Source organism: Hylobates moloch, unplaced genomic scaffold (genome assembly GCF_009828535.3).
Source record: "Hylobates moloch isolate HMO894 unplaced genomic scaffold, HMol_V3 SCAFFOLD_14, whole genome shotgun sequence".
Classification (NCBI taxonomy): domain Eukaryota; kingdom Metazoa; phylum Chordata; class Mammalia; order Primates; family Hylobatidae; genus Hylobates; species Hylobates moloch.
This window is the reverse complement of record NW_026652289.1, coordinates 82,808,866-82,821,810: the sequence shown is the minus strand read 5'-3', so window position 1 is coordinate 82,821,810 and position 12,945 is coordinate 82,808,866. Positions and strand designations below refer to the sequence as shown.

The window sequence follows — 12,945 nt, the reverse complement described above, 5'->3', positions numbered from 1 at the left end:
CCTCAAGCCTCCATGCCCCCTTCCAGCCAGAGTAGCTCTGCTTTTATCTGTTCTACTGGAGGGTGAGGAGCACAAACCATTTTATTTGGGAAAAAGGATTTTACTGCTAGGATGGTTTTGTGAACAGAGAGAGGGCTAAGGCAGGGCCAGGGAACTTCACCAGTGCATATAGGCATTCAGAAGGTGAGGGGCCAGCAAAGGAAACTCCTGGATAGAGGCTGAAGAAGCAGAACAGGGGAGTTTCTGGAAGGGAGGTGTGGTCCACAGAGACATGTGTGGTCTCAAGCAGGTGGGGAAGGCAAAGGCAGCGTGGGCCTGCCTGCGGTCATAGGAGGTCATTTGCAGAGGTGAAAGTAGAGTTCATCTTTTATTTTTGCTAACCTTGAAAGGAGGGGTAATGTAATTTTTTAAATACATTCACAGAACAGAGAGCCATCAGTGCTTCAAAATCTCCAGAGCTGATGGCATGGTTTTTTTTTTTTGACAGTTTTCATGTATTTCTGACAGTTACAGCTCTCTTCCTCACCCATCTATGAAAGTGGCACAGTGCAGTGGACTCATCTCTGGGTGCTGTGGTTATGGTGGTCATCGGGGCAGGGGTGAGGATGGGTGTCACTTGGATGTGATTGGTGACATGGGCCAAGGGCAGTGGGGTGGCAAGCAGGCCAGAGGAGGTTGAAAAATAAAGAAATATAAAGATAGAATGTTTTCATGTGTGTGGAATGAGTAGATTTATGGAAGTCATTCTTTTATATCTAATATGGATCTGCTTCAGCTTTTCAGAGATGATCTTAGATGATTTCATTACTTTTCAGTCAGTGAATAGAATCATTTGATCACCACGTTTGTTATGGAACAGTAAATCTTCCCTGAGGAACATATAAATAACATAGCAAATCTCTCTGTATGCACACACATGTAATTTCAAGTATAGATAGAAAATTGGTTGTATTTGTCTTGAAACAGATACCATTCTGTTCCCAACAGTCTAAATGAAAGCAGCTTAGCTCATCTGGTTATTATATGACTGCTGAGCATTAGAATGAAAAATGGACATTTCAGAATATGTTGTTTTCTGTCTCTATACATGTTCTTTTTTGGGTAAGTCCTACATTTTGTAGTAGCTAATGTTTCGTGAGGCCTGACTGTGTGTACCTGGTGCAGAAGGGGTGGGCCACCTGTGACATGGGCACACTCTCTGTGTCCTGGCTCTGGGCAGGCTTTATAAACCAAGAGGAAAGGAATCACTTTGTCTCCTCCGTTATTTACTCTTTTCTTTCCTATGGCAGGTGGAGAAATGAATGCTATAGTTAAGCTCTCTTTAGTCATGACTTTGTAGGTTATAGGAAGGCCCATTCCTCCGAACCTGACTTGGAGGCTGTCATAAGCCCCACCCAGTCTTCCCCCAGAATATCTTGCGGCCTGCTTATTCTGGAAGTCTCACAATGAGAGTCACTAATAGGCTTGACAGTGGCTCTATTTCCAGAGTTTGTTATTCAAATGTATGGTGTCTTAATGCTTTTTGCCTGCTATAACATAATATCATAAACTGGGGGGTCGGGGGATTATAAACAACAGAAGTTTATTTCTCACGGTTCTGGAGTCTGGGATGACCAAGATCAGGCCATCGCAGATTTGGTGGCTGGGGAGGCCCACTTCCTGGTAGACAGACATCATCTCATTGAGTCCTCACATGGTGAAAGGGCAAACAAGCTCCTTTGGGCCTTTTTTGTAAGCGCACTAATCCCATTCATGAGGGCTCCAGCCCAGCACCTAATCACCTCCCAAAGGCCCCATCTCCTAATACCATCACTTTTGTGGTTAGGATTTCAACAAATGAATTTTGGAGGATGCAAACATTCTGACCATAGCACATGGTGTGTAGCTGGGTGGTATTTTTCCTTGCCTTCTCTTATGACTCACCAGCATTGCTGCCAGCTTTCACCTTCAGAGGCACTGAGATCCTGTGCTAGGGGTTGGGGAGCAGAGCACAGGCTTGGGAAATGGCTAATGGTGGGTAAATCAGGTATAGGCTCTGGTTTGGGCTGTGAACCAGAGGGAACTGAAGCATTCCCAGAGAGACTCCAGGCAGCTGAAGGTGGAAATGGGGGGTCACAGACTGCAGAGTGTGTACCGGGTGGAGAGAGAATAGCAAAAGCTCCAAGTGCCAAGATGCGTCCTTTGCCCACCAGTACTGACAGGGCACTATTATTTAGGAATAGTGACTAAAAGATCGTATGTCAGGAAGCGTTATCAGGAAAGTAGAGTTGAGAGCAGGAAAGATGCTGTTTAAATTGAGCCTCAGCATCATCTCAGAACTCGAATGTTCCGTGTTTGCTGCATCCGTGGGAGGGAACCTTACATAAGGCATTATGCAGACACAAGCTGTTGTCTCCATAATCCAGCAGTCATTAGTTGTGTGTTCACATTGTCCAAGACACTGAGCCTGCGAAAAAGGTATCCTTTCTGCTTAGTAGACGGTACCCTAAATCTTTTAACAGCCAGAAGTGGGCATTTAACATGGCAATTTCAGGGATGAACCTTCTCCCTTATGCCCCAGGGCAAGCTGGCCAGCTGTGCAAGCCTTTCAGCCACGTGGGGGCAGGGCTTCCTAGTATGTGCAGTTAGGAAGCGTTGCCAAGTCCTCCTGTTTGGGTCTCTTGTGGTTAAAATACTTTACTTCATTCTTGCTACGTCTTGCCCACCATAACTCTACTTAAATTTATGATGGATGGACTTTAATATGGAGATGAAAGTGGGATAATCTTTCCAATTTAAGGTTATTTTCATTGTTTGAATTGCTGGAAGCAATTGATATTTTGAATGGTGTTGCTTAGGGCAGAGTGGAAATTTCAGACACCCTGTGCTTATTCGAAGGTGATTTATATACCAAGAACTGTGATAACTGGGGGGTGGTAGTTGAATGACATAGTCCTCTGTTTTATAAGGACTTCTGTGCTGTCAGAAAGAAGTCAAGCTTTTTTTCTTGTTTACTTTCTGCAGGTAAATTGGTCAAAATTCTTTGTTTAAAACTAGCTGTAAACTTGTACTCCAAACATGATTTTTGAAGATTTCAAAATCATGCTTTGATGTCATTTTCATGTTTAATATAACATAAGCCATCTTTGTAAGCATTTATTAACTTTGTTTCTCCATTTTCTATTGTCTATTAAATTTTAAAAGATTTATTATAGAGAATTAAAACCATAAATTAGTTTTTAAAATGTTTTTATCTTTTTCCTTTTGCTCTAACTATATACTTTGACTTACTGCATTTTATTTAGGTGAGTCAGTCACCGACCTTCCCATACCATTGTGGCATGAAAAGTTTTGGGATTTACATAATTCAATATATTCATGTTACAGCTGTTTACATTTTGAAAACCTGTTTTAACCTCAGGCTTCCACATAAATGTGATTCGTTTTATATGTCAAGTAGAACAAGCATATTACAGGTCCTATATTCACAGCAGAATGTTGAAGATGGACTATTTAATTTTAAGTCCTTCAATTTCTTTTCCTCTTGAGTATGTTAAGTGAGATACAGTAAGATTAGTAAAACATGCTCTTGCTTTGAGACAGGCCACATTTTAATTCATCTAATTTTTTTTAGTATAACCTAGATTTAGCATTTGATAATTGAACTTCTTTTCTAGTGGATGGGAAATGCTTGCCTTTGTACTTTTCCATATCTAGGTATATTTTGAACCAGAGCAAAAGAACAGCCAAGCTGGAGCTCCTCAGTTATCAGGAGGGTCATTTAGGAAAAGCCTGGAGGGTCGCGCTGCTGCCCTTCTTGACTCGTTCTCCAAATAAGGATTGTGTGAAGTACGACTCTGCATGTCACTGCATATCTTTGAGTGGGTCCGTGTTGTCTGCTTTAGGTTGGATACTTGTTCTGTCCGTGGCATCTGATGTTCAAATGGGCATTTCATAACTGCTTTTTAAAGCTGTTAAGTACTCTGTGTGGTACATTCATGGAGTTACTTTAGAACTAGTTGCTTTTAGCATGCCTTTTTCTCCTTAGTTTTCATTACAGAAGATAAAATATATAAATTTACTGCTATTTTTTCTCAGTGTTTTCTTAGATTAGTTTTAGATTATGGTTTTTATTTCAAAATATAATTTTCAGTTCCTTTGTTTGAATGATATAAAATGAGAAAGCCAAGACTTTACCCAATAGAAACCCATACATTTGTAAGCCTGGGGATCCCCAAATGTTTGTTCAAGGTTTGGTTTTCTAGTGTATTACTATCTGATATTACTTTTTTAAATTTGTTTTTGCCTGATTGAATAGTTTTACAAATACCATAGGTGGGACTCTTAAACAGAGATCTTCTCTAAGCATAAATCCTATAGTACTCATGTTATGTATAATATGTGGTTATGAAATATAATAGAGTCTATAATAGTAGTATGGTTTGCTAACCACTGAAAGAGTTGTATAAATTTCAGAACTTATAAATTTCATAACACTTATAAATATTATGGTTATAACACTTACCATAATTTAAAATAAGTAGTTAATGAATTGCTTGTTATAACATGGGTGTTTGCCCGTAGGTATGATGGGAAATTGGTTGGAGAAGGAAATGAAAGGAAACCAGAAACAAGGGATCCCAGGGTAAACGCGCTGAGCTGTGTAGCTGGACTCCACTGGGCTGCCAGCGTTCTAAGTATATTTTCTAAGGGAACTTGATAAACCTAAGGTGGATCTTATGAACCCAGTAGAGCGGTCTGTAAGCAATAACAGTACTTCATTCCACTAGTTAGTGGTAGTGACATGAATTTGGGATCATGGGGACCCCTAATAATTTGCAGGATTGAGATAAGGTTTGTACCCCCAGGGAAAAGGAGCTGGTCTCTTGTCAGGACACTGATTGGACATGCGTGCAGTAAGTGGGAGTTTAGTCAGACTGCAGTACCTGGAATACTAATCTGAAACTAAGCCAAGAGTTGAGCAATCAGAATTGCAGATGTGGGGAAGAAAGCCTCAATTTGGAGAGCCGGCAGGTAGCCCTCTAGATCTAGACATAGGAAGCCCAAAGGCTTGCTCAGGATGGCTTAGGAAGGTTCTGGGGCTGAAGGAACAAGAAACAAGGAATAAGCACAATGTCTACAACAGGCTGGACTGGGGAAGGCAGGCACTGACAGGTGCTGACAACATAGAGGAGATAGATGATGAAGACTGAGTGGACCACTCTGTTCAGTATTTAGTGGCATGTTAATGTTCTCTATAGAAGTCTTTAATTTTTAACACGTGCCATTTTTTTTTTAAGTGGGAGAGTGTTGAGTATCTTTAGATGGCTATGGAGAGTCTTTGAAGATACCAGAGGGAAAGGGAGAATGGAGGGCCCTGGTGCTGTAGGGATGGGACAGATGGATGGACTCTAGCGCATAGGAGCGGGGAAACCCCCAGCGAGGAGGGAACTCATATAGAGACCAGTTTGGGGTTGGGAGGTAGTTTCATTCCCTGAGTGGGCATTGAGATTGCCAGTTGAGGAAGAGGGAGAAGGTGGGGATGCTACAGAGAGGTGATGATGTAGCATTGCTGCTGAGGACCAGAAGGAGAGGGAACCCTGACTAGGAACATGTTGAGGACTATACCAGAGCCAATCTGGTGTCACTCTCTCCAGCAAAGCACATCTGCCTGGGGGTGGCAGTGGAGAGCTGGCACTGCTGGTTCTGAAGGGTTGTATGTGGAGAAAGACAAAGGAAGGAAATAGTTGCGATTAAAGGTGAGAGGGTGATTGAAATGATGGCCCAGGGGACCAGATTGTTGATGCAAGGAGGTGAAGTCAGCAGGGACTGGGGTGTAGGGGACCTCTTGTGCAACACAAGAGCCTTGGCCTAAGCATTAGATGTGAGCATTTAAGAGACTGGCAGGGGAACTGTGGTGAGAAAGACCATGTGTGGTTTTGGGATTGTGCTGTAGGAATGGGGCAGGGATCAGGGTCATTCCAAGACTGGGAAAGCCAGGAATTTTGAAGTCCTTTGTAATGACCATAGGTGGTGAAGCAGGCATGAGAGTCTTCAGCAATTCCTGACTGTCCTGTCCTAGTCATGGCTAGTTTTATGCTGCTCCTGCGACATTTCTAAAGCTACCAGCACCTCAAGGGAGGTGTAAGAATTTTAAGAAAATGCCTGGCAATGGTTACTACAAGACACAAGGGCTTAGAGAGTTGTTACTGTTTATTGGAACAGAGGTGGTGAATACAAAGTATAGAAGGTAAATGTAAGGAATTTAAATTTGGTTGAAATTCAAGGAACATTTTGAGAATAAGGAACGCTTGAAAGAAGAAAAAGATGTTGTGTGGGGGCAGTTTGAACTGATCAAAAGAGTTGAATGCTAAATGTTCAAATGACCTAGGAGATCTACAAGTGTTGCTGGTGAGTGTGAAAACAAAGAGAAAAGAGTTCATGTGAGCAACAGAAGAAACATCTGTGGAACATGGAATAATGTGAATGTAGTAATTTCTTTGTGACTTGATTTTGACAGTCACTCTCCAGATATTTCAGAGAGATAATTCTCAGTTTCCCTCCGATGGCCTTGTTTTGTTATTACCTTAAAGACTTCCACATTTAACTTACTAATTTATTTTAACCTATATTAACTATTTGAGGAACTGAAATTGTTAAACATTTTGTAAATCTACAGTCAAATGAAAATCTTTGCAAACTTTGCTTCCTCAAGTCACATCAACTCTTCACACTACTCATAGCAAAGCTAATGGCTTTTGTCTCTAATATAAGTTTGTATTTGAAGTTGAAAACTACTTTAGAAGTTCCAAATATTTCACTTGTAGGCTTTAGTTATGCATATACATAGAAGGTAAATGTTCTTTTTAGAATTTTATTACTCATAAATTTTAGATCCCTTTTTAAGAAGTAGTTAAGGAAGGAGATCAATAAGCGTTCTTGTTTCTCTGGTTTGTTGGCTTTATGACAGAGGATGTCTACATTAGTGTTTTAACTTGGCGTCATTCAAAGTGAGGCTGAGAAGGGAAGTGAGGGTTTGGATGTGGAAGGGATTGAGAAGGTCACAGTGACAACCCAGCCCTACTTCTCAGTTACAAAAGAGCAACCTCAATATAAACTTAATGCAAACACTGTGAATCATTACATTCCTTGTTGAATCACAGATGTGTAGGAAAACATGGGTGGGGTATTTCACCGTGAATTGTTTTGCTCTTAATGCTGTACCTTAAACTGGCAATTATGCAATTGACCATGTAGCACAGAAACATTCAGTACATATATCATGAACCAATATTTATTGACTAGCTACTACAGATGGACACTTGTATCATCAAAAAATAATATCAAAACAAATGAATATTTTGCTTATTTTAAGGAAACCAGAGTTTCTCAGTCATTTATGTCAGTGCTTAACTGATTTGAAACATTCCCCATAGTTTCAGTTGTTTCGAAGCTTCACCCGAATACCAGTATTGGTTCTCATGTCATGGGTGAGTTGAAGCAAAGACATAATGAGGGATTTTTTTTCGTCTCTTGTAAGCCCTTAGATATAATTTAGTGTGGATGCTTCTTGATTTAAGTTGAGTTTTGTCCCTTGACATACCTTGGTACTAAAATTACTAAGTTTACCTAGCCGGAGGTTTCTCCTCTCCTCCTCAGCTTGAACTACGTCTGTTGTGACCCCGGTTCTTTTCTCCTGTGTCAGATGACATGTCATGATCCAGAACTCTTTTAAAGTCCATCCTCTCCCTCTGCTTTCAGGCATTTGTGTTTTTGTTTACTTCTCTCTTCCCAGCATGTTTAGTCTTTCAGTATACTGGGCTTCTCGCCCAGAGAAGGTAGACAGATAACAGATCTCTAATATCTCGAAAAAAAACTTGATTTGCCACCTTTCTTTCTGGACAGATTTGTTGACTATGATGTAAATATGCACATATCCCTATCCCTTCAATCTGTTTTCTTTGCATTCCTGTAATCAGACATTTACTCCACAGCCGTCTCTCTCAATGGTTAAATATGTTGGCCTTTTCTTAGGATTCATTCTCCTTAACTTCTTTGCAGGATTGGCAGTTGATTGTTATCTTCTTCTTGACATTCTTCCACAATATCCTGATTCTCCTCCTACCTATCTAATTGTGCCTTCTCTTTTTTCACGTTATTTTTCCCAACATATTATTCTGCTCCTTATTCTAATATTGTGTCCTCACTCTTATTTTCTTCCTACAATCTCTTCATCCAAGACTGAGTCTTAAGTTTTATTGCTCTAAGAATGACCTCCCAAGTCATCATCCCCAGGCCTCACCTCTTTCCTAAGCATTAGCTTGCATCGTCTACTGACTGATGGATGTCATCACTTGAATAAGCCACCCTCACTTTGGACCCAGCTATGTATTTATTAATAGAAACAAAGTGAAGAAAAAAATCCAAAATATTGACAAAGATGTATGTGTGCAATGCATGAGGGATTTTTAATGATTTTTATGCTTTTTACATTTGTTTCTTTTTAATTTTAACATTTTAATTAAATATTTCAAATGTGTATTTTGATATCTTTACAAAATTCAGTTATACATTATTTTATAATCATAAAAACAGTTCAAATGTATTAATCATTAAATTGTTTTCAATAGTTCTAATACTATTCAAAATCAATGTTAGAATTCTGTGTTAGAAATTACAATAAGGAAAAGAATATTTTCAGTGAGCCTAAATAATTCATTTTTCAAAATGAAAACAAAAATGGAGGCTTTTTATACTTTTGAAAATAGTTATTTGGAGAGAAGATTGTTGATTTGTAGGAGTTCTTTGTATATTCTATTATTAGTCCTTTGATGGTAATATACACTGGAAATGTCTTCTTGTCAGTAATTTTACCTTTTATTTTCTGCTTCTTGCTCGTAATTTTAATGTAGTCATTTTATCAGTCTTTTATGATTTCTTTTATTTTAATGTCTTGTTTAAAAAAACCCTTTTTTTCCAGGTCATAAAGATGTTCTCCCATATTTTTTTTAAAGTTTTAAAGTCTGCTTTTTACATTTGAGTCTTTTATTCTGAAATTTAGTTTTTGGATGTGGCAAGAAGTAGAGATTGCTTTGTTATTTTCAATATGGATTACCAGTTGTCTGCACCATATATTGGGTGTTTCATCCTTTCCATACTAATCTATAATACCATGTCTGTCAAATGCCAGGTTTCTATATATGTGTGGATTTGTTTCTCTCTTATTCTCCCTTGGTCTGTTTACCTCTGCCTGTGTAGAAACCTGTCTTAGTTACTATAATTGTATAACAAATCTTGAAAGCTGGTAGTGTCAGAGACATGTGAACCAGAGCAACTCCATCTTGAATAGGGGCTGGGTAAAATGAGGCTGAGATTTACTGGGCTGCATTCCCAGACGGTTAAAGCATTCTCAGGATGAGACGGGAGGACAGCACAAGATACAGGTCATAAAGACCTTGCTGATAAAACAGGTTGCAGTAAAGAAGCCACTAAATCCCACCAAAACCAAGATAGCCACAAGAGTGACTTCTGGTGGTCCTCACTGCTACACTCCCACCAGCACCATGACAGTTTACAGATGCCATAGCAACATCAGGAAGTTACCCTACATGGTGTAAAAAGGGGAGGCATGAATAACCACCTCTTGTTTAGCATATATTCAAGAAGTAACCATAAAAATGGGCAACCAGCAGCCCTTGGGGCTGCTCTGTCTATAGAGTAGCCATTCTTTTATTCCTTTTCTTTCCTGATAAACTTGTTTTCACTTTACGGACTCACCTGAATTCTTTCTTGTGTGAGATCCAAGAACTCTCTCTCGGGGTCTGGATTGGGACCCCTTTCCTCTAACAGTAGGGCAAGTACTTTCCCACCTTATGTGGTTCTTGAAAGTTGCCTTGGTTGTACTTGGCTCTTTGATCTTCTTTATACATTTTATAATTATCAATCTGTCAGATTCCACACAGAAAACCTTAGCAGGAGTTTGGAATTACATTGAATGTATAGAATTAGAATGGGGAAAATTAATAACTTTATAATTTGGACTCTTGTTATATGTGAATAGAGTACATCTCTCTATTCTTCTAAAATTACTTTCAATAAAATTTTATGTTATGTGACTAGTTAGATTTGTTATATAGTTTTTTTTGCTTTTGTACATGACTTACAGTTAACCCTTGAACCGTATGGGTTTGAAGAGTGCGGCTCCACTTATATGCAGATTTTCTTCTGTCTCTGCCACCCCTGAGACAGCAAGACCAACCCCTCCTCTTCCTCCTCCTCTGCAGCCTACTCAGTGTGAAGTCAACAAGAATGAAGACCTTTATGATGATCCACTTCCACTTAATGAACAGTAACTATATTTTCTCTTCTATATGATTTTTATTTATTTTTTATTTATTTATTTATTTTGAGATGGAGTCTTGCTCTGTCACCCAGGCTGGAGTGCAGTGGCGCAATCTCGGCTCACTGCAAGCTCCGCCTCCCGGGTTCACACCATTCTCCTGCCTCAGCCTCTCCGAGTAGCTGGGACTACAGGCGCCCACCACCACACCCAGCTAATTTTTTTGTATTTTTAGTAGAGACGGGGTTTCACCGTGGTCTCGATCTCCTGACCTCGTGATCTGCCCGCCTCGGCCTCCCAAAGTGCTGGGATTACAAGCGTGAGCCACCACGCCCGGCCTTCTATATGATTTTTTAACAACATTTTCTTTCCTCTAGTTTATTGTAAGAATATGGTATATACATATAACATACAAAATATGTGTTAATCGACTATTTATGTTATCGGTAAGGCTTCTGGTCAACAGTATGCTATTAGTAGTTAAGTTCTGGGGGGAGTCAGAAGTTATAGGTGGGTTTTTGACTGCATGAGGGTCAGCACTCCTAATGCTCACATTGTTCAAGTGTCAACTGTATATTTTTATTTTTATGCTCATGTCTAGACAGGTAACTGACTATTGTATTTTCAGGTTATAACCAGGAACCTTTCATTTTAATTCTAATAACTTATAGATTTTCTTAGTTATTCTGTGTAGACTTTCCTATTCTCTGCGCATTATGACAGACTTGCATCTTCTTTTCCAATCCTTATGCCAGTCCTTTTTGTCTTACTTCCATGTCAGGCACTTCAGCACAGTATTGAATGGAGGCTGTGATTGATAGTGGGCACCCTTATCTTAGTCCAGATTTTAAAGGGACTGCTTCTAATGTCTCATCAGTAAGTATGATATTTGCTGTATGTTTTTGTAGATAGTGTTTATCAGGTTAGAGAAATCCTCTGTTGGTGTTGGTTTGCTAGGTGTTTGTATCAGGAATGAATGTTGAATTTTAAAGAGTGATTTTCCTGTACCTGTTAAGATGATAATGCAGTTTTTCTCCTTTAGTCTGTCATTGTGGTGAATTAAATAATCATACTAAAGTATTTTCTAGTATGATATTGTTTTGTGTTACTTGGATAACTTGTACTTGACAATGTTGTTGCCTAAGATTTTATAAAATTGTATTTTCTAACATTTTATTTAGGTTTTTAAAATCTATGTTAGTAAGTGAGATGTTCATGCTGTACTTGTTTGGCTTGGTTTTTGGGTTTTCTTAGCTTCATTATATGAGTTGGGAATAATTTCTTTTTCTGTCATCTGTAATAGTCTGTGTAAGTAGAGATTATCTGCATTTTGAATGTTTGATATGATTTGCTGATAATACCATCGAGGGCAGGTGTCCAGGGTTTTATTTGTTTATTTTTAGTTTATTTTGAGGGAATAGGTTTTTAACTACTGGATCAATTTCTTTAGTAGGTTTGTTCAAGTTTTACATTTCTTCTTGACTGAATTTTAATGTTACTTATTTTTGGAATTGTCCACTTTTCCCTAAATTTTCAATTGTATTGCATAAAGTTGTTCATAGTATTGTTTTTCAAAAATGTCAGCTGTATCTGTAGTTGTAATCATTTTTTCCTTCTTATTTATGCCTTCTCTATTTTTCTATAGTCTTTTCAAAAAGGTAGCTTTCAGTTTTGCTGCTGTTTTAAAAATCAGGATTTTTTTGTTTCAAGTTTCATTAATTTCTGCACCTGTTATCTTATACTCTTGTTCTTTTTCTGACTTCGTGAGTCATACATTTATTTATTTATTTATTTATTTTTAATTTTATTTTGAGACAGAGTTTCGCCCTGTCACCCAGGCTGGAGTGCAGTGGCGCCATCTTAGCTCACTGCAACCGCTACCTCCCTGGTTCAAGCGATTCTTCTGCCTCAGCCTCCCGAGTAGCTGGGATCACAGACGTGCACCGCCACACCCAGCTAACTTTTGTATTTTTAGTAGATTGGGTTTTGCCGTGTTGGCCAGGCTGGTAACAAACTTCTGACCTCATGTCATCTACTTCCCCTGGCCTCCCAAAGAGCTGGGATTATAGGCCTGAGCCACAGCACTCAGCTGGAGTCATACATTTAAATTATTGGTTTTCAGGCTTTCTTCTTTTCTAATACACACATAAATCTCCACATTTCTCTCTAAGTAGTGGTTTAGCTGAATCCCATGTATTTCAATAGTTAGTGCTTTCATTGTCATTAAAGTTGTAAGTATTTCCTAATATCCTTTATGGTTTCATCTCTGACCTATGATTTTTTAAAACTATGTCCATAAATTTCCAAGATTTTTTTTGTCCTTGATTTCTGATTGTATTGGGTTAAAATAATGTAAATTGTATGAAAAAGGTTCTTTGATCATTGTTGAAATTTGCATTTTTTCTTTTTCTTTAATGACTGTGGAGTTGAAAATAATGGGTTCTCTAGTTGGAGCTACATATTTCCTTTAGATTGGGTTTATTGGTTGTTATTCAGCTTTTCTCTACTTGATCAATTAGCTGATTGAGACAAGTGTGTGTGTGTTTTGTTTTTTTTGTTTGTTTGTTTGTTTGTTTGAGGTGGTCTCATTCTGTCACCCAGGCTAGAGTGCAATGGCGAGATCTCGG

The 12,945-nt window shown here is 38.8% G+C and overlaps 1 protein-coding gene across 5 annotated transcripts in view; it reads left to right on the top strand.

Moving 5' to 3' along the window:
* Nucleotides 1–12,945, top strand: part of TJP1 (tight junction protein 1) — a 273,793-nt gene that overhangs the window by 27,059 nt on the left and 233,789 nt on the right. The window lies entirely within an intron of this gene.